This window comes from Centruroides sculpturatus, unplaced genomic scaffold (genome assembly GCF_000671375.1).
Source record: "Centruroides sculpturatus isolate CEXI.00-Female unplaced genomic scaffold, Cexi_2.0 scaffold319, whole genome shotgun sequence".
Taxonomy (NCBI): domain Eukaryota; kingdom Metazoa; phylum Arthropoda; class Arachnida; order Scorpiones; family Buthidae; genus Centruroides; species Centruroides sculpturatus.
Window position 1 is genome coordinate 484961 of NW_019384636.1, and position 20446 is coordinate 505406.

General features: G+C 25.6%; 1 protein-coding gene across 2 annotated transcripts in view; it reads right to left on the reverse strand.

The window, feature by feature from the left end:
* Window positions 1-20446, reverse strand: part of LOC111625866 (elongation of very long chain fatty acids protein 6-like) — a 35868-nt gene that overhangs the window by 8110 nt on the left and 7312 nt on the right. The window contains exon 1 of one of the 2 annotated variants that reach the window (XM_023369106.1): window positions 18745-18865. The exons of the other annotated variant lie outside the window; for it this stretch is intronic. The gene's annotated coding sequence lies outside the window, so the exon portion shown is untranslated. Of the gene's footprint in view, window positions 1-18744; window positions 18866-20446 lie in introns of those variants that run through there. 2 annotated transcript variants of the gene reach the window in all.

Below are 20446 nucleotides of genomic sequence, written 5' to 3' on the forward strand. Positions count from 1 at the left end.
ATAATAAAAAAAACAAATACAGTACATTTCAGATTGCAGCATAATAATAATTATATATAAATTATATCATGTATATTGGCTATTAGCTGCTCGATTAATTTATTTTTCCTTTGTAGATATATATTAAATTATATTTAAGAAAATTTACTATTAATATTACGTTTCAGTCTCAATATTAATCAAAGAAAATTTTAGAAATTTTACCAGAACTTTTGTTGAAATTTGTCAGAACATGTCATTGCATTGGAGAGAAAATTTTACTCTGTTGGTAAAGAAATTTATAAGAAAAGAAATAATCAGAGGCGAATGTACATAGGGACTGATAGGGCTTAATCCCTGGGCCCAAGTGTCAAGGGCCCACAAAAATTGAAATATTATCATAAATTTTTAATACTTTTTCATTAACAATGAACACTTATCGTATAGTAAAAAATAGTTAATAGGTTAGGTAAAAATCGGTTAAAATAGTAAAACTGGAGCCCCATTGGACTTCAATATGCCGTAGGCTCCAAAAAACCTAGATCCACTTCTGAAAATAATATAAAATAATTTACTTAAATTATATCAGATGGTTTTCCTTAAACGTGGAAATTGTTGGTGAAGTTATAGAACAATAAAACTTTGTGAGATCGGAACGATCTTAAACAAAACTTTGGAGTCCGATGTTTCCGGAACGAATGATAAAATCCGAAAAAAACGCTTATTGCACATCTGCACTTATTGATTTATCCCTATCTATCGATACCTAATTTATTCAAATCCGCCAAAAAATCCAGAAAAGATTCAACTAACAAAAATTTCCTTAAAGTAACATATATAGAGAGATAAATAAAATCATTATAAAAATCGCCTAATTAATTTTCATAATTTATTATTTCATTTTATTAATTCTTAAAATATTATAGTTGTATTTTAACAAAACATAATGTAATTAATAAAGTACAGTAATAGGCTATATATAAAATAATATAACACAATTATTTTTAATTTATTTAAAGAGTTTTGCAAGATTTGTTTTGCTAAGTATTGCAAAACAAGCAAGACTTAGCAAAACAAATCTTGCAAATTTTTTTTAAAAAGACAACAAAAGACATACTTTCATGTAGTGTACGTCTGTTGTGGTTTTCGTTTTAATTATCTCATTTAAATAGATACAGCACATTTATAGTATCGAATGCCTGAAGTTTTGAAACTTATATGCGACTTACGTCAAAAAACAAAACCAAATATATTCTTAAAATAAATTTCTTTATAACTTGGTAAGGAAATTTTATTCAGGAATTTACTGGTTAACAACTAACTAATTAACATGCATATTTCCATTTATTTATGGAAACATGCTTTATAATTTTCATGATATTTTACAAATTGACGCAAATTTTAACAGTTTAAAACTGAATTTTATATAAAGCTTGAATATAAAATCAAAGTGGTTTTTTAACCTTTCAAATAATATCAAAATGATTTTCTTCAAATAATAAAATCTTATACTCTCGTCTTTATTTTGCATCCAATATTTAATTATTAACTGAGAGAAGAAATTAATAAATCTATAAATAAAAAAAAATTATAAACGATTGTTTTGTCAGGGTAATGATTTTAATATTTTATCTTTTTATTTACATAAAAACATAATTCGTATCAATTCTATTAAACTACAAGTAATTTTATTGTAATAATCGTTATGGTAATCATTTCACGTTAAATATAAATAAATTAACTAAAAATAATTTGAAAATATATAATTTTAAACACATTGTTTGCTTAACATTAACGAATCAGGTCAGGGTTATTAAAAAATTTTCCTTTTAATACCATTTGAAGAATTTATGATGTATTTAGTATGTGTCGTGTATATTATATTTTTAGTTCATTAAAATTTCCCAAAAGTCGAAGTTTCAAGAATTGAAAGTTTATTAAAAAAACTGGTTGTTTTTTCCTGTTTTTGCTTTTCATTAATATTTTGTGTTTGAACAATATATATAAAGTAATATCCTTTTTCACACAAGGAATTAACCTAAAATACACTGAGGTTCGACTTTTAGAACAAGTGAAGACGCCATTTGAATAGTTCAAGTTCGTGTTTTTAACGAACTTTAGTGTCCTAGATTTTTTAAAATTCAATACAGTATATAACAACATATAATTCAATCTTTTTGGCTATACACTTATAACTGTAAAATGTGATATTAATACTTAATTTTATTATTGAAATAAATTAACTTGCAAATTGATTGCCGAAATATTATAAAGTTATAAGCAGGCTGTAGTCGTGCCAGGGCGTGCCAGGGTATATCAGGGCGGCACCTCGGTACTTTTAAAGAGGGCGAAGCCCTTGTAGATTGTGAATATGTAAATCGGACTTTAGATTATGTACCTTGGCAAAAAAAAAACAATTATATTTAGGTCATTTTGGGCGCATTTAAGCCGTTTTGCAAATATTGAGCTACAAAGTTGTGCTTTGCCCATGCAAAATTCCGTAGACGATGACGCCTCCGTAGAGAATGACTATTCAAACTCGGGACGCCAGTTAGCACCCTGGCACTTTTTAATTTACGACTACATGCCTGGTTATACGACTAAATAAAATAATGTTCTGAAGTAATTTTTCCTTGTGTATTAATATGAATAATTTTATCACTTTCCGACATAGGAATAACCAATAAACTTTACATTTTAAATAAAATAGTAAAAAATCACAAATAGAATTAATATTTTATAATATGTTTTTGTTCAGAATTCAGATAAATAATTTAAATTTTAAATTTTGTATTTCATTAACTATGAGAAACACAATTCAACATGTTAAAGACCAAAATTTTAATATTTCTGTATTTAACTTCTGTATTACTTTTAATGAAAATATTAAACAAACTTTTACATGAGTTTATCCTTGTTTAGGAATTTAAACAAAAATAACTTTTTTTTTAAATTTGTGTAATTTGTAATTTTAGTGAACTTAAGTTACTAAAATTAATTATAATAAATTACTTTAATAATGTAATTTATTACAGACAAATATTTAATAGGGACGTTAATATACATTTATATCTTGTTTTTAAACTGAATAAATTCTATTTTTTTTTTTAATTTTTAAATAAAATTTATTAGAAAGAAAAGTTTTTAATTTCAAATTAATTTAATTATTAACTTTTTATACTATATTTTTAAATGTTATGAAATAGGTTTACCGTTATTGAATATATGAAACATTGAAAAAATAAGTGTCTTACATATCTAACAATGATAAAGAATTACAAATATTCAAAATTCCTTTTATATGATTGAAACATTTGGAAAATAGGAATAGAATTTACTGAGTCAATCTAGAATTCTAGATCAATGTCGAATTCTCGTTCAGTAATAAACTATAAAATTTTATTATCTATGAAATTAGTACTCAATATCTCCGTTTTAATTAAAATTAGGATAATTAGTTTACAACAATAGAAATATTAGATACAAGGACGCTGTTGTTAAACGCTTTTAATCAAACGTTAGAATAACTACAGTTGAATCACTTAATTTTATTGCATAATTAAATATATCGGTTATATTGAGAGGAGCAATTATTCCTTAAAATGAAGAATATGTTTTAAATACACATAAGCGTAAATTTTTCTCCTAGTTCTATATATTGGCTGAATTATAAATAACGTAAGAATATACTGTACTACTCAAGTCAACCAAATTTTATATTTTTTAATTAACTTGATTTTTATTTGTCATTATTTAAATTAAAGTAATAAGAATAATAATAGAATATAATTGCTACGTAATTTAAACAATTTTAAATGATGACCAACATTATGATTGTTTACAGAATCAACGGTTAAGACAAGTTCTTAAGAATGTGAATATTTTTCAATTAGTTTTCCATTCTACAAAAAAGTATACATCCTGTATATGTAAATAAAAATTGAAAATGAATCTAAGTTGAATACGAAAGTAACTACAATAATATTTAAATTAAATTAATTTTCATTTTCTCAGCGGAAAGATTGCAATTACTGTAATTTTATGGCTACATACATCACATACAAACTGATCAGATTTTATTCCGACATATTTATAAAAATAGGAAATATTTAAATTTAAAAATTATTGAGAATTATTCATTGAGGTAATGCAACTATAAAACAATATATAAAAAATTTTAATTAATTATCTTATTACTCGAGAATATTCACGAATGAGGTGTCTGTAACAATAGTGATCATTCAGTATTATAGTAAAAACCAATATATTTTTGAAATGTTTTGGAAGATTTGGGTATTTTCAATTTTAAACCAATTTCTTTTTATGTTTGGCATTCATTATAACCTGAGTTGTCTGGGAAAAGTTTCTATTCAATATTTTCTAAGATTTATTAGCTAGACAATACACAAATATTTAATTTTTACCTGTACTTTTTAAACTTCAAAATGTAATAATTTTCCAGAATAAATGTAGAAAGAATTTTTTTTTTTTTTTTTTTGCTACGGTTAAAATGAAAATGAAACTAAATATAGGGCCTACATTTTAATTAAATTTTATTTAATTTAAAACTATCCAGTTTCAAAATTTCTATTGGAAAATAGACTGATATCATTTTTTTTAAAAAAAGTCTTTTTTACTTTATTCTTTTATTCGATTATTTTTATAACTTCAATTATTTATTAACTATAATTATAATTTCAATATTGTAGACCAAATTTTAACAGATTTTTACAGTAAATTCTATTGTCATTTTTGTAAATGNTTGACAGTTTTATTTGTCTTTAAATGCCATTATTTAAAAAAACAATAACGCAAAATGGGCATTTATGGTATCGATGTTTACGTAAACGTTAATTAATACGATATAACCATGAATAAAATTCAGTATTAAAAAACTAAGTTTATTTTATATCAGAAACACTTGCTGATGAAAGAATAGAATTTGTATTCGATGACACTGAAGTAAAGTATTTTACAAATAAAAATGTTTTTGTGCTCAAAATCAACTAACGCTTGAAAAATGAATTTGAAATGAAATGGCAAAGTTTAAGTGATAGTTAACTAAACGTAAGTTGTTTCTAAACTAATGTATAGTAAACTGTGGTAGATTGTACTAGTTGATATTGAAATAGTAAACTGATTTGTTACGAATAATGTAACTTAACCTGAATAATGCAGAAAATTAAGACTTGTAGACAGTATGTAAAATCGTCTCCAGAATTATCATCGTAGAGCATGACGAACTGTATTTCGAAAACGATTTAGAAACTTTTTCACAGAAACGAAGCCACGTGACAAGAGGGAATTACGTATTATATACGTTGTTAATATTGGTCTTTGTTAGAATTAATCAGGGACAGAATCGTATGGTTTTAAGAACCGAGAACTTCCAAGAATTGAATGAATTTCCTAAATCAAGTTTTTGAGAAAAGGCAACGAATTGCAAGAAGAAAAGAAAATAAGGTAAAAGGTAAGGAAAAAAAGAAAAGAAAAGAAAAGAAGGTAATACAAAAAATTGCTATGGCGAACTTATCATACAGGAATAATTTTTGAGTAAAGTCTACGTTACCATCAGAAGTGTTTCTGTATGATAAGTTCTGCGTAGCAATTTTGTGCTCACTTCCAAAAAATTAAACAGAGAGAACAAGAAGCAATCGAATAGACTTATTAGGTAATACAGTGCTGCCAATTTACTTTGTATGAAGTAGTTAATAAATAAACTTTTTTAAAACTCTTTCCGCTCTGAGTACTAAAAAGGTCTCTTTTAGCAAGCAATGAGTTTGGCCAGATCCACAATGGGTGACCGGGAAGTGAGGAACAGGAGCCGACATAACCGGTCGGATGATCCCCGAAAAATTCCTGGAAATTTTTCAATCCGTCCGGTTTTGATTCTGGATCCCCCAGAGCGGTAGGATGCCACGTTGACCGCTCGGCCATCCATCCGTTAAAACTAAGATCGAGAAGGATCGAACCATTAACCTGTAGCTTCAGTGCCAAGTACCTTATCTACACAGCTATGGCCGTTCTACTAAATAACTAGAAGTGGATGTTCGAGAACGATTTGATTAACATTGTTCATAATCACAGCGATTGAACGTTTCGATTAATTAGAGTATTAAAATTTCTCGAGAAGTCAAATTACAGAATAATTTGGTCTTTGTATTGTAACGTGATTGGAATTTCGGACAGCGGAGCGAAGCACAATTTCTTGTTACTCGAATAGGTTTTTTGCTGTTGTGTAAACTGGTAAGAATCGCATCCGAGAAATAGTAAAATACCTCCAAAATTCTCAGCGACAACGTGAATTTTTTAAAATGAAATAGTTCTCAATTCTTGCAATCGACCATTCCAATCTTTATCAATTGTAATCAATTTGGAATAAATTTCAATTAATTTGGAACAAACCTAGTAGTAAAATGTTAACTTTCGTATATAATAAAAGTGCTTATTTTAATAGTGTAATACAACTACGTGGCATTTACTCTGGTATAGTTTAAAGATTAAAAACAAGGAAAAGATATAAAAACCTGCTAATAGATGAAACATGCCAAAATAGAAAAGAATTCGGTACTGTACTATGTAATTTCCGTTTATACGGGTTTTAAAAAATTACTGTATTTGAGAAATTAGAAAAAAATTGAAAACTAATTAAAAATNAAAAAATTCGAAAGGTTATACAGTTCATTCACCCATTTGGTGAATGAACTGTATAACCTTTCGAAAAATTACTTTCTATTTTTATCAATTCTGAAGGCCAAATAATTTTAATATCTTTATTTATCTACTTTTGATTATCTGTGTGGATGTTTCGATTTATTTTTAACGTAATGACATCAAACGTTTCATCAAAAACAGAGTCGTAATTTAAATTTTTTACCTTTAAAATTTAAATTAAATATTTGATAAAGTTATTTAATGACTTCAATTTTTTATTCATAGGCATTAAAATATTTTTTTATTATTGAAATGTTCTTTATGGTTTGTTGAAAATGAGTTGTATTTCTATTTGCTTATTGAAACTGATAGATAGATACTTGTGTATATCGCAAAATAGTTTATCTAAAATTTGTTATAAAATTTCTGATAATCCTATTTTGTCATTTAAAACATAATTTTAACACAATAAAGTGAAATTGTCTTTAATATGAACGTAATGATGATTTCATACAGTTTTTTCTTGTATTTAAATGATACACATAATTCTTATAATGGTATCCTTCGAGTTTCCAGAATTAGGTCATTAACATTAGAAATGTTTGTCCTACAATAACCCCGACATAAAAAATTTGACGCACTCGTTTGACGTCATTAGATCTATACTTGAATTTTTATAAGCATGAAAAAATCCACAAACTATTTTTTTCAAATCTGTTATTTATCTAATTACTATATACGTAATGAATTTAAATTTTATTTCGGACTTCTTAGAATATTAGTATTTATTTTAACTGAAATATTAGATTGAATGAAACTGTAAATCTAAAATAATAAATGCAATATAAAATATTTGCTTTTTCATTAATAAAGTAGCTTAATTCTTTCAAATTTATTTCTAAGTATTTTTTAAGTATTTATTTCGATTATTTAATTATTATTAAATTATTATTAATTATAAAAATGTTTAATTATATTTAAGTTTTTAATTATTTCGAAAATAATGCATGCAAAAGTGAAAATTTCAGTAAAAATTAAAGTTTTTAGATATTTGTAAAGCTTTGTATTTTTTTAGAATTGCTTAAGTTTATAACATCTAAAATAAAATTAAAATGATTTAATTTTAGATTTTAAAATTATTAATAGTGTGACTTAATTTCAGTTAAAGAAAATTATTAATTATTTAATATTTGATTTTAATAAACAGTTAATATGAAAAAATTTAGCTAGTCAGTCGGAAAACAGGGAAAACCGCAAATGAGGAAAACTTATCAGCAATCACGCTGTATGGTAATCTCTGATTGAACAGACAATTTAAAATAGTAATTCTGTGGCTTTCGTCTAAATACCGTAAAAAATTTATAGCATTTTCTCCAAAATTTCGAAATTCTACATCAGAAAAACATCTTGCATCAGATTTCTTTAAATATATTAATTTTTTTTATGCGATATTAATTCTGTTATTTAAATCATATTCAAAATATAGCTCAATGAACTAGTTCGTGTAGTTTTCTAATTTAATTCAAATAAGAAAAAATAATATTTACTAAAATAATGTGCCTTTATACAGTAGTTTGTTGTAATAACTACAGTTTTAGAACTGACGCAATTTTATAAATTGAAATGCATTGTTTGTGAACGAAACACAGATGTGTTAAAAAGATGAATTAGGAAATAAAAATAATCAGGAAAAGTCAAAAGACTATGTCACACTATTATAGCGTGTGACATTGATTAAAAGAGTCGTAATAAGCATTTAGTAAAACACATAAACAAGGCCATAATCGAATTTGTTTAGGTCAGCGGAACGGAAAGGCATTTAAAAGATAGGAAAAGAAAAAAAAATGTTGTTCAAGGAATGATATTAATGATATTTTTAATGGTTTAAATGATATTTAATGATATAGTAAAATTTTAATGATACATATATTGATATTATGCACCAAGTGATTATTACGGGCATTATAAATAATGACCTATTATTCACTTGGCTCATAAATATATACTGTAAAATAGGAGGAAAGTGTAATCAAATTAAATGTAAATAGCAATTTTACAATTTAAAATTTTGAAAAAAAAAAAAATAAATATAATGTTCTACAATAAATCTAAACATGCAAATATAAAATATTAAATATTTAATGTATATCAAAGAAAATATTAAATTTTAAAATAATTATAATAATTGTAATTATTTACTTTTTGTTCTAGTTTTTAATTAATCTTAATAGCTACTTTTGAATTTGTTATGAATTTGAAAAACTTATCATAACACAGTCTTCAATAGGAAAGTTCACTGTAATGTACAATACATATTGGTCAAGTGTACTGTACTGTACATATTGGTTTAATAAAATCTCAGTGAACTTTCCTATTGAAAACTGTAGTATGATAAGTCCTTCAAATTCATAGCAAAATCAAAAGTAGTTATTAAGAATAATAATTATAACAATTGTTTACTTTCCAACGGTAAAAATAAGCATTTAAATATATATAGCCCTATATATATAAATGGTTCTCCCTATATCCGTGTTATTCTCAAATCTTTTTACGAATTATAATTTCTATATTTTTATTTGCTTTAAAAATTATTAATATATTTTCTTTCACTTGTTTATCGTGTGTTTTTGTTAGAAATAATACATTTATTTATATATTTTTCAAATCATCCAAAATAATTTTAAGATTATTATTTACTTAGACGATAACTAAAATTTTATTGTGTTTGTTTACATTTAAAATTTTATTATACAGCAATTTAACGTCATTTAGTTTTAACGTTGAATACAAAACATGATCCAACAGAAACGTAACTCTTGTTTAAATCATTTAGCCTACGGTAAAACTGGTTTCGTTATGCGTCGTTTGCTTAATGTTGAAACTTCCAAGAAACTACCTAAGACGTTAAGTGAGAACTTGCTTCATTTGTTTTGCAAATAATTAGTAATTACTCGTGGCTGTATAACTGATTAATTCATATATAGTTCATTCACCCATTTGGTGAATGAACTGTATAACCTTTCGAAAAATTACTTTCTATTTTTATCAATTCTGAAGGCCAAATAATTTTAATATCTTTATTTATCTACTTTTGATTATCTGTGTGGATGTTTCGATTTATTTTTAACGTAATGACATCATCAAACGTTTCATCAAAAACAGAGTCGTAATTTAAATTTTTTACCTTTAAAATTTAAATTAAATATTTGATAAAGTTATTTAATGACTTCAATTTTTTATTCATAGGCATTAAAATATTTTTTTATTATTGAAATGTTCTTTATGGTTTGTTGAAAATGAGTTGTATTTCTATTTGCTTATTGAAACTGATAAATAGATACTTGTGTATATCGCAAAATAGTTTATCTAAAATTTGTTATAAAATTTCTGATAATCCTATTTTGTCATTTAAAACATAATTTTAACACAATAAAGTGAAATTGTCTTTAATATGAACGTAATGATGATTTCATACAGTTTTTTCTTGTATTTAAATGATACACATAATTCTTATAATGGTATCCTTCGAGTTTCCAGAATTAGGTCATTAACATTAGAAATGTTTGTCCTACAATAACCCCGACATAAAAAATTTGACGCACTCGTTTGACGTCATTAGATCTATACTTGAATTTTTATAAGCATGAAAAAATCCACAAACTATTTTTTTCACATCTGNTTATTAACATTTTTGGAAAAAAAATAAAAGTATATTAATTAATTAAATTTATATATACTCGTAGATTTTCCGTGGTTTCGCTTTTTGCAGTTTCGATTACCTGCGGTCAATCGTGATACAAAAATATTAAAAGAAAAACTCCAGAAATAAACGATTTATGTTTTAAATTGCAAGCAGTACTGAGTAGCGTGATGAAACCTCGAGCCATTTGCTCCGTCCTTCCCTGAACGTGAATCATTATCTTTGTCCAGGTATCCACGTGTATACGCTATCGCGCCCATTAGTCAATTAGTAGCAGAATAAGTGTCGTGGTATTACAGTGGATGTATTCAAGTAATATTTATTTTACTTAATAAAATGTAAGAGTAGTAATGCTGGCAATTCGAATACGCCAAAGACAAATCGTAAAATGTTTTCTTTAGGAGAAAAAAGTAATCGACTTAAAGAAAGAGAGAGGAAACACTCATGCTGAGAACATTCACATAACTTTTATTACAATATATTGTTATAATTATTTTATTTTATTATTGGTTATTATTGTTAATATCTGACTATCCCTAATTTTATAGAGTAAACTTTATCATAGGTATAGTTCCTATAAGTATTACCTATAGGAAATAAATATATTGCAAAGGTTCGATACTATCCGTGGTTTCAGACATTTACTTAGGGGTCTTTAAAATATATTATATACCTGGTGATAAGTGGGACTACTATATTAAATACAGAACACACGATTTCGAATTTTGATAAAATAAATTAATTACTTTTATTATAATATATTTTTAAATATAATAAATTATCCACAACCTCCAAACGATCAAGTGTATGTTAGCGATCAATTATTTGATTTTGTCTTTAAGAATCAAATTGGAAATCCCTGATTTAAATTATTATAACCTATATCATTTAAAATTGAATGAAATAGATTTTTGTGTATTAAATTATAAATTATTTTTCTATTATTAAGAATTTGCTTCTTAATTTCTAATTAATAAGTATTGTAAAAAGTAAAATTATTTATCTAAAACATAATCATGTTGGTTGTTTACATTAATTTTACATACTGGTACGTATTTTATAAATAACAATTAGTGTACGTTAATGACAATTAACAATCTTCTAAATGAGATACAGTTAAGTCATAAATGATATCTAAATCAAAAGAAAATTATAGAGAATCATAAAAAAAATTTGTATAAACATTACTGCTGTGTACTGAAGAAATGCCATACACTGTTTTATGTGCTGTATTGCTATTGTTATTTAAATTGATTCAAAAATTTAATTTGAATGATTATATTGATTGAAAATAATTAAGAAAATTATTAAACATTTTTCATCTTTAATCAACATAAAAGAATTTGTGAAAAATTCATATAAAAATAATTAAAATCTATTATATAATTAGGTTAATGCAGTTATATAAATATAAAATTGAAAATTTTTTTATGTTAAAAATTCTTTACTCTGTATTTTTCCATTCAAGAAAAAAAAAAGTATTTTGTTTTATTTATAACTGAGATAAAACATTTTATTACATTATAAATATTATACAAAAATTTGTTAATATATTAAATGAAACTATAAGCAAGAATTTTATTTAATTAGGATTATATTAAAATTTTTATAAACAATTTTTACGGTTTAAAATTTAATGTAGCGAAAACAAGAATAATTATTTAAAAAGGATTTGCATGATGATTCATTCTTTCATGCGGAAGAACAAAGTTAAGGTCATATAAGTGTGATCCTTATTATAAAGCGAATCTGCCGGAAAAGGAGTTGGAATAAAACTAATATCAAACCTAATGACGTGGAAAATATGTTTTAAACTAATTAAAATCTGATTTTTGCATTACTATTTTTAATATTTAAAAAATAAAATATTTTTTGTAGATAATTCACTTACGTATGATCAAATGATCAATATTGTATTTTTTTAACCAAAAATAAAAAAATATATTAATATTAAATGAAAAGAGAGAGATTTGTTCTATTTTCGACTTGATTTGCATGATAAAAATGAACTAAAAGTATTCTAATTTTAGTTTTTCTCGGTTTTAATATAACACAATTAAACAAGCGTAATGAAAGGTTATATTAATTAAACACTTTTATTTAACTTGATTTGTATCGTATTCAAATCTTACAACTTAAATTTCATTCACTTCTAATTACGATATAAGATGAAACTTTGAGGAAATACGTCTGATGATAATATATTTTAAAGATGTTTTAGAGAGAAGCCCACCTCGAAACCTTACAGATATAACCAAATGTAGAATTTAATCACGATGTGAATGCGCTTGTATAAATCACTGTAATGATATAGGCTTATATGGTCGTGGTGAGGTCACCCGCATTCCCCATCCCCAATATCGAAAAGTATTACCAATAAAAGCGTTTTTTTTTTATTTTAANTACAAATTAATAATAATAAAATTAAAACTTATTTATTTATAGCTAAAATCGACAATGCAATTTTTATACTGCAATTGTGTTTATTCCGTACAGCAGTGCCCCTGGATGTAACTTCAGTTCTGCAATAGCATTCGTACAATATGAATCCAACGTTATTTGCCGTGTTTTTCTTTTCCTTCCCTTGAGAATTTCATAATAAAATGATAAGATTTAATTTAAATTTTTTCTTATAAAGTGACTTCGATTTTACTCAGGATCCATTTCGCAACACTCTTCAATCAATGAGTTGACTTTAGTAAGAGATTATTTAAAGACGTCAGTAATTATTAACTTCTAAAGTTATGAATCGATGTAATTTCTTGGCGACTTAGATTCATAAAATAACTTTTATTTTACATGGCTGATCTCTTTTGTTTTTACTATTATATAATAACGTCACTTTGAAATAGTGAAATACCGTTTAAACAATAAACATTTAAAATAAAAAACAAATTAGTACTGCTTAGAATCACTGTTAAAGTGGTGCAGCATTATCAGCGCTACCACCAGGCGTGAAAAAATATTTGCAGTTATCATTTTGAAAAAGAAAGAAAAAACTGTTCTATATATGATGAAAAAAATTTTGAGTCTTTTTGGAAGAAAATTTAAAACCGGCCTTACTGTCAGTCGGCGTAAATAAAACGGACATAAAATGGAAGCAGCATACATTCTTTCTAATTTAAACTTAAATTTAAAAAATTCCTATTTGTAGCAAATTTTATCGTAAACGTTTAAAGTTATAGGTCTGTACGTGCTTATATTAGCAACTGAGAACACAAATAAAGAGACGAGAAACAATAAACAAAATCCTGGTTTGGATTATTATAAAAGACGAGAATCTACAGGGTGAGTGGAAAATAACTAGGCATTGAGAAATTTGCTCTTATTTTTTTAATATCGATGCAATCCTAATAAAATTTATGTATTCATGTACATCAATCAATGGAATTTTATAATTCTTGCATCGGTGGTGTGAACAGAAACCCAGAGAATCCGTACGTTAGTAGAAAAAAGAATGACGATCACTTGTTTGTTCAGGAGCGAGCGCAGATTACTGCACCCTATACGGTTTATAAATCATTGGTTGATGTGCAGTGATGGTGGCATACGACGAAGGAACGGCCTGCCACAATCCATACGTAAACAATCAAGAGTTGTCATTCCAAGCTAAAATGATCCCAGGTTCAGTTGCATATAGAAAGAAGTGGCCGTACTGTACATGCTTAAGTTATTTTCATTAACGTTGCTTTTGAAGTGTTAAAATTACAGCGATTTCTCAATGACTAGTTACTTTCCACCTATCCTGTAGTTCAGATTCTAACTTATATCCGTTAGTAGGCAGTTATTAATTAAACCAACATATGACAAAATAATATATGCAATCTCTGAGTAAAGTCAATATTTTTAAATTATGACTTGATTTGCATGATAAAAATGAACTAAAAGTATTCTAATTTTAGTTTTTCTCGGTTTTAATATAACACAATTAAACAAGCGTAATGAAAGGTTATATTAATTAAACACTTTTATTTAACTTGATTTGTATCGTATTCAAATCTTACAACTTAAATTTCATTCACTTCTAATTACGATATAAGATGAAACTTTGAGGAAATACGTCTGATGATAATATATTTTAAAGATGTTTTAGAGAGAAGCCCACCTCGAAACCTTACAGATATAACCAAATGTAGAATTTAATCACGATGTGAATGCGCTTGTATAAATCACTGTAATGATATAGGCTTATATGGTCGTGGTGAGGTCACCCGCATTCCCCATCCCCAATATCGAAAAGTATTACCAATAAAAGCGTTTTTTTTTTATTTTAAATATATTAAAATTATTTTATTAATAAATTAAAATGTCGTACAAAAATGTTTAATTAATTATATTTTAACATTTAGATTCAAAAGTTAATCATGTTAAATATATTTATGCGTAACAAATGTTAAATATAAGAAATTATTTAATTACTAATGATTCTAAAATTATATTAAATCTGTGATTCGTTATCTAATATGAATTTTTAGAATTAACAATTTTGAGCTCGCGATACTAAATTCCGGTTTTAAAATTAACAATTACATTATTTATCGAATGTAAAGTACCCCTATCTAATGTATTTATAAAAGTATTATAAAATAAGGCCAAAGCATTTAAATTAATTTGTATTGTTGCTTAAAGTTTTTTATTTCAATATGTCAGTAGGTAAAAACAACGTCATCAACTAAACAGAAAAAATTCAAAAATTACTACTTTTAAATATTTAATAACTTAATAATTGATTATGANTACATTCAAATAGCGTGAACCAATTTCCGCATTAATCTAGTAAATAAGGAAGTTTATTCTTTATACATGTAAGCACAGTTTGAGCAAATGCAATGAAACTTTTTAAAGGTTTATAAATACCGTAGATATATAGCTAAATTGTTAAAAATTAATGAATGCATTGACACTTTCAAAATAATATCTAATAATATAATATTCATGGTATAATAACCCTTAATTAAATGAAAATTTGATTTATAAGTGCAGAAATGAGTTATAATCTAAAAAAACTAATTATATAGGTCTGGTAAAAATCTGCTTAAACTTTTATAAATTAACATTAATAGACTTAAGTTTAACAAATTAACAATAAATAAACAAATTAGCATTAATTAAATAGTTACTAAAACAATACAATTAATAACATAATTCGCTGCACATTATTTGATTTTTACTTCATACAAAAATAAATGCATTTTTTTCTTTACTTTTTTATCTATTCATTTTCAAGTATAATTGTAGAATGTGTCTACTAAAATGATCCAAATATCTGCATTCTTTTTTTTTACACATTCAGAATGATGACCTCGAAAGAGTTTTTCAAGGACTGTTTAATAATTCGCATTTTAGTTTTCAAAAACCGTGACGCTTTTAAATATTAAAAGTTATATATTTTTTTGAAATGTCTTTTACCTTCATAAATTGTTTAAATTCATGAAAAATAAATACGTTGCTTACGTGATTAAAAAAAAGCACTTTGCAACATTTTACCTCGTTGTATCAATACATCTTTCAAATTGTGAAGTTATTTTGTACATGTTTAGTCAATTATTTTTCTCGTCTGATCACGATTCAAAGAGAAAATTACATTCCCGGAAACCCTTCAAACTTCACCCTGTCATATATAATGTATTGTATTATACAAGTAATTTTTAGCTGAATTTTTTAAAATAAAATTAGATTTTCTCATATAACATTATATATGGAATAATTGGTCTTTATTTGTGCGAAACATTGTTTTTGGATATTTCCGGAAACGTAATTTTCTCTTTGAATCGTGATCACACGATAAAAATAATTGACTTTTTTCAATACTGGATAGCATGTATTTTTCAAACAATCATACGGTATCAGGATCTACAGAGAGAGCCAAGAGGAAAAAGTGCTTTATTAGTTATCTTCTTTGCTTTTTACAAATAGCAATTATATAAATCAATGACATTTTATAAAAGTAAATTTACTTTAATAGAGATTACGCAAAAGTAACTGCAAACCACGCGTGACGAGATGACTCTTGTAATTATCCATAAAGTTGGGTGAGGAGATATAAGCCTACCACTTAAAGGATTATAGTCTTTTAGCTTGTTTTGACACATGTTTAATATTATTTCAAAATATTACATGAAGATAGTAGAAGTAAAAACAAACCTGTTTAAAGAACACGAGTTTACTGAATCAGCTGATTGGCTATCTAAATCTTATTCGAAATTCTTGCCAAAACGATGTCCTCTAGCGGAAAAATTCTAATAACATGAAAAGAAGAAAAATTTTAATTGGCACAAACAAATAACCTGTATTTTAAAAATTCAGATTGGCCGAAAAGGCTTGAAAGATTATTGTTTTCTTGTTATAAAGGACGTAGAACCGGTACAAGAAAGAGAGTTATAATTAAAAAGCTAACAAAATCTATCAAATTTGAGTAAATAGAAGGTCCTGCAGCAATGTCAGTTTTAATTTTCTTTTTCTTTCTGGTTAGGGTTTTTGCTTAATTTAAATTTAAACGTATAGCCTAATATATTTGCGACGTCTAATATCTTGTTTTCTTTATCAAGACGATTCAAAATTTATATTTTTGATTTTAGAAAAATAAAATTTTTTTTTGAACAGTATATTTTTACTTTTATTAGATACAATTTAGGAATTTGATTCAGAAAATAGAAATTATTCCAGAAGTATTCTTGAAAACAAAATTGCAATACATAGTCTGAAAAAGCGATAACCGAACAAATTAGAACCAAAACAACGTTAATAAAATCTTAAAAATCACGAGCTGCACCTTTAAAGTCGTAATTTTTAATGGTCTCTAACAAGCATAAGTTCAGTAGCATATAACTAATACGGAGATTCCCCCCAAAAAATAAAATATGGGAATTTTCTAATATTTCTTTTTAACAGCTAGTAGATCAAAAATGGCGATTCACACAAAAACTAATATTTAAATTTATAAATTGTATCCAACATAACAGTGAGTTTTTTACTGCACAAAACGTACAAATATGACAGATTTATTGCAGTTATTGACTTCCAGCAATACATTTCTACTTCTTACAATTATCAGTAAGGTGGGAATAAATGAGAGATTACAAACAAAAGTCATTAAGAATGATCCTTACCAAGTCTTTTAAAATGATATAATTTTCATTTACTATACATTCAAATAGCGTGAACCAATTTCCGCATTAATCTAGTAAATAAGGAAGTTTATTCTTTATACATGTAAGCACAGTTTGAGCAAATGCAATGAAACTTTTTAAAGGTTTATAAATACCGTAGATATATAGCTAAATTGTTAAAAATTAATGAATGCATTGACACTTTCAAAATAATATCTAATAATATAATATTCATGGTATAATAACCCTTAATTAAATGAAAATTTGATTTATAAGTGCAGAAATGAGTTATAATCTAAAAAAACTAATTATATAGGTCTGGTAAAAATCTGCTTAAACTTTTATAAATTAACATTAATAGACTTAAGTTTAACAAATTAACAATAAATAAACAAATTAGCATTAATTAAATAGTTACTAAAACAATACAATTAATAACATAATTCGCTGCACATTATTTGATTTTTACTTCATACAAAAATAAATGCATTTTTTTCTTTACTTTTTTATCTATTCATTTTCAAGTATAATTGTAGAATGTGTCTACTAAAATGATCCAAATATCTGCATTCTTTTTTTTTACACATTCAGAATGATGACCTCGAAAGAGTTTTTCAAGGACTGTTTAATAATTCGCATTTTAGTTTTCAAAAACCGTGACGCTTTTAAATATTAAAAGTTATATATTTTTTTGAAATGTCTTTTACCTTCATAAATTGTTTAAATTCATGAAAAATAAATACGTTGCTTACGTGATTAAAAAAAAGCACTTTGCAACATTTTACCTCGTTGTATCAATACATCTTTCAAATTGTGAAGTTATTTTGTACATGTTTATATTATTTTAAGCATTTAAATGAGTCAATAACATGAACATTTTTATTAAAAATATATTTTTAATATAAAATTCACAATTAATCAAATTCATAAATTCTATTTTTTAAAATTAAGTTTCCGACTATTATTATGTTTCTTATAACTATCTAAGTTTAAATAATAATAATTATAATCTAACGAAGAAAATAAATATAATTTTCTAGTAAACGGACAGGAAATTTCAGAAAGTAGCTGTTACGAAATCTGAGAATGCTTTTCTAAAATTCGTTTTCCTTCCGTTCATATAATTTATTAAATTAGCAAATTGAATACTGTATTGAATTTCTCTGAAAAAAAAATTCATATTATTAAGAAGTAAGTTGATCGTAGAAAGTTAAATAAAATATTAAAGTTTAGTTTACTAAATAACAAATTAATGACGATCTTTAAATAAATTAATTAAAAAATAAAATCATAAAGCGTTACCTTTATCCTTATCGTGATTTAGAAGTGAAACAAACTTTATCTAGGCAGCAGTCGGGCAAATATAAATCGAAATCAAAGTAATATAACTGATGATGAACATAAGATTGTAAATACCTACTTACTAAACAACTGACTAATACATGCCTTCGTAGGAGAATATATAGCTGTGTTCACATCAAGGTCATAAAGGTTTTGTTTTTTCATTGGTTGAACCTAAACCAACTTAAAGTTAGGTCTAATAATTTTTTCTATTGACAAGTAGATTTTTTTATTTAAAAGTTTATCATATTTATAATTATATGCTATAAAACTACTAATTCAAAAATATAACAAACATAAAAAATTTAAGAATTGACAAAGTATTATTTCGTTTTAATAAATTGATAGAATAATCTTATATTTACTTAAATATAAAACAATATAAAAATTAAATAATATCTAAACGTTTTTAATATGTTATGTAAAAGATTGCAGACGATATTTTAGTTTAAAAGCAGGATGCGGTATTCAGGATGCAAAAGTAGCAAAATAATTTCCTATTATTTAAATAATAAGAGTTGTAATTGAAGGATAACTATTCTTTTAATATTCATAGTAGAAAAGTTTTTTTTAATATATCGAAGATGACTTCACTGGTTTTATTGTTGAAAGAATAACGCATTGTTTTGTGCTAGAATATCACATCTACAAGACACATGTAGACGTGTTATTCTATACATTATCATTTACATATCTATAAAAACTTAACTTCTCTGAAAACTGAAGGTTAGTCAATCTAAAGGTAAACTACTTCGAAGTATATTAGAGATCTTAAGTGAAATCATTTTGTTTTTAAATTACGTAAATATTTTCCCTAACTGATTACCAACAGTGAAATTATAATATAACCGGTTGAATATATCATGGGTTAAAGCAAGTTTTTTTTTTTTCAAAAATATATTCTAATAAGGTTTAAATAGGATAATTGAAAAAAGATTTTACAACTTTGAAAACATCGAATTTATTCAGAAGATTAACAGAATCGGTTCAGGTATTAATTTATAGCACAACAGATCGTTTTAACTTAAGCAGTCATTTTGATTCGACGTGAAAACCATTAGTGATAAAGCGGACATCCCACCTGAATTTAATTTTTTTGCCTAATTAAAAGCAGCATATCAGTAACTGCGAAGATGATTAGAGTTTTGAGCATAGTAAGATTTTCAAAGGCAGAATAAATATCGGGTCTTTAATGAAACCCCAGAAAAAACGTCGAGAGTTATCGAATCTGGCTAGCGAGCAAGTCATGCTATCCGCTCTACCCGACCAGTCCATCGACCTGGGAAACGTTTGTCGAGGAAATCCCAGACATCTACGTACGGAGTGATGCACCATCTTTAGAAAGTACTGTACATGCGTCCTCCTGTGTCATCGTCGTTTAACTACGAAATGGGAAAATTTTTCAACACGATACACGATTCGTTCTATGGTTATCTCGTGGAAAAAGGGAGCTGTATACTTTCTAAGAGCACAAAACACATTCACTTTTCGACTATCACGAACATATTCCTAGTTGTAAATTTTCGAAGACTAAAATTCTGCAGTTATGAATTTTCACTGAGATGAAACAACTCATCACTAAAGTTTTTTTTGTTTTTTGTTTTCGATTTTTTTCGCTCTGAAGACACTAAAGCCTGGTACTCACATGCGGTAACGGACGACG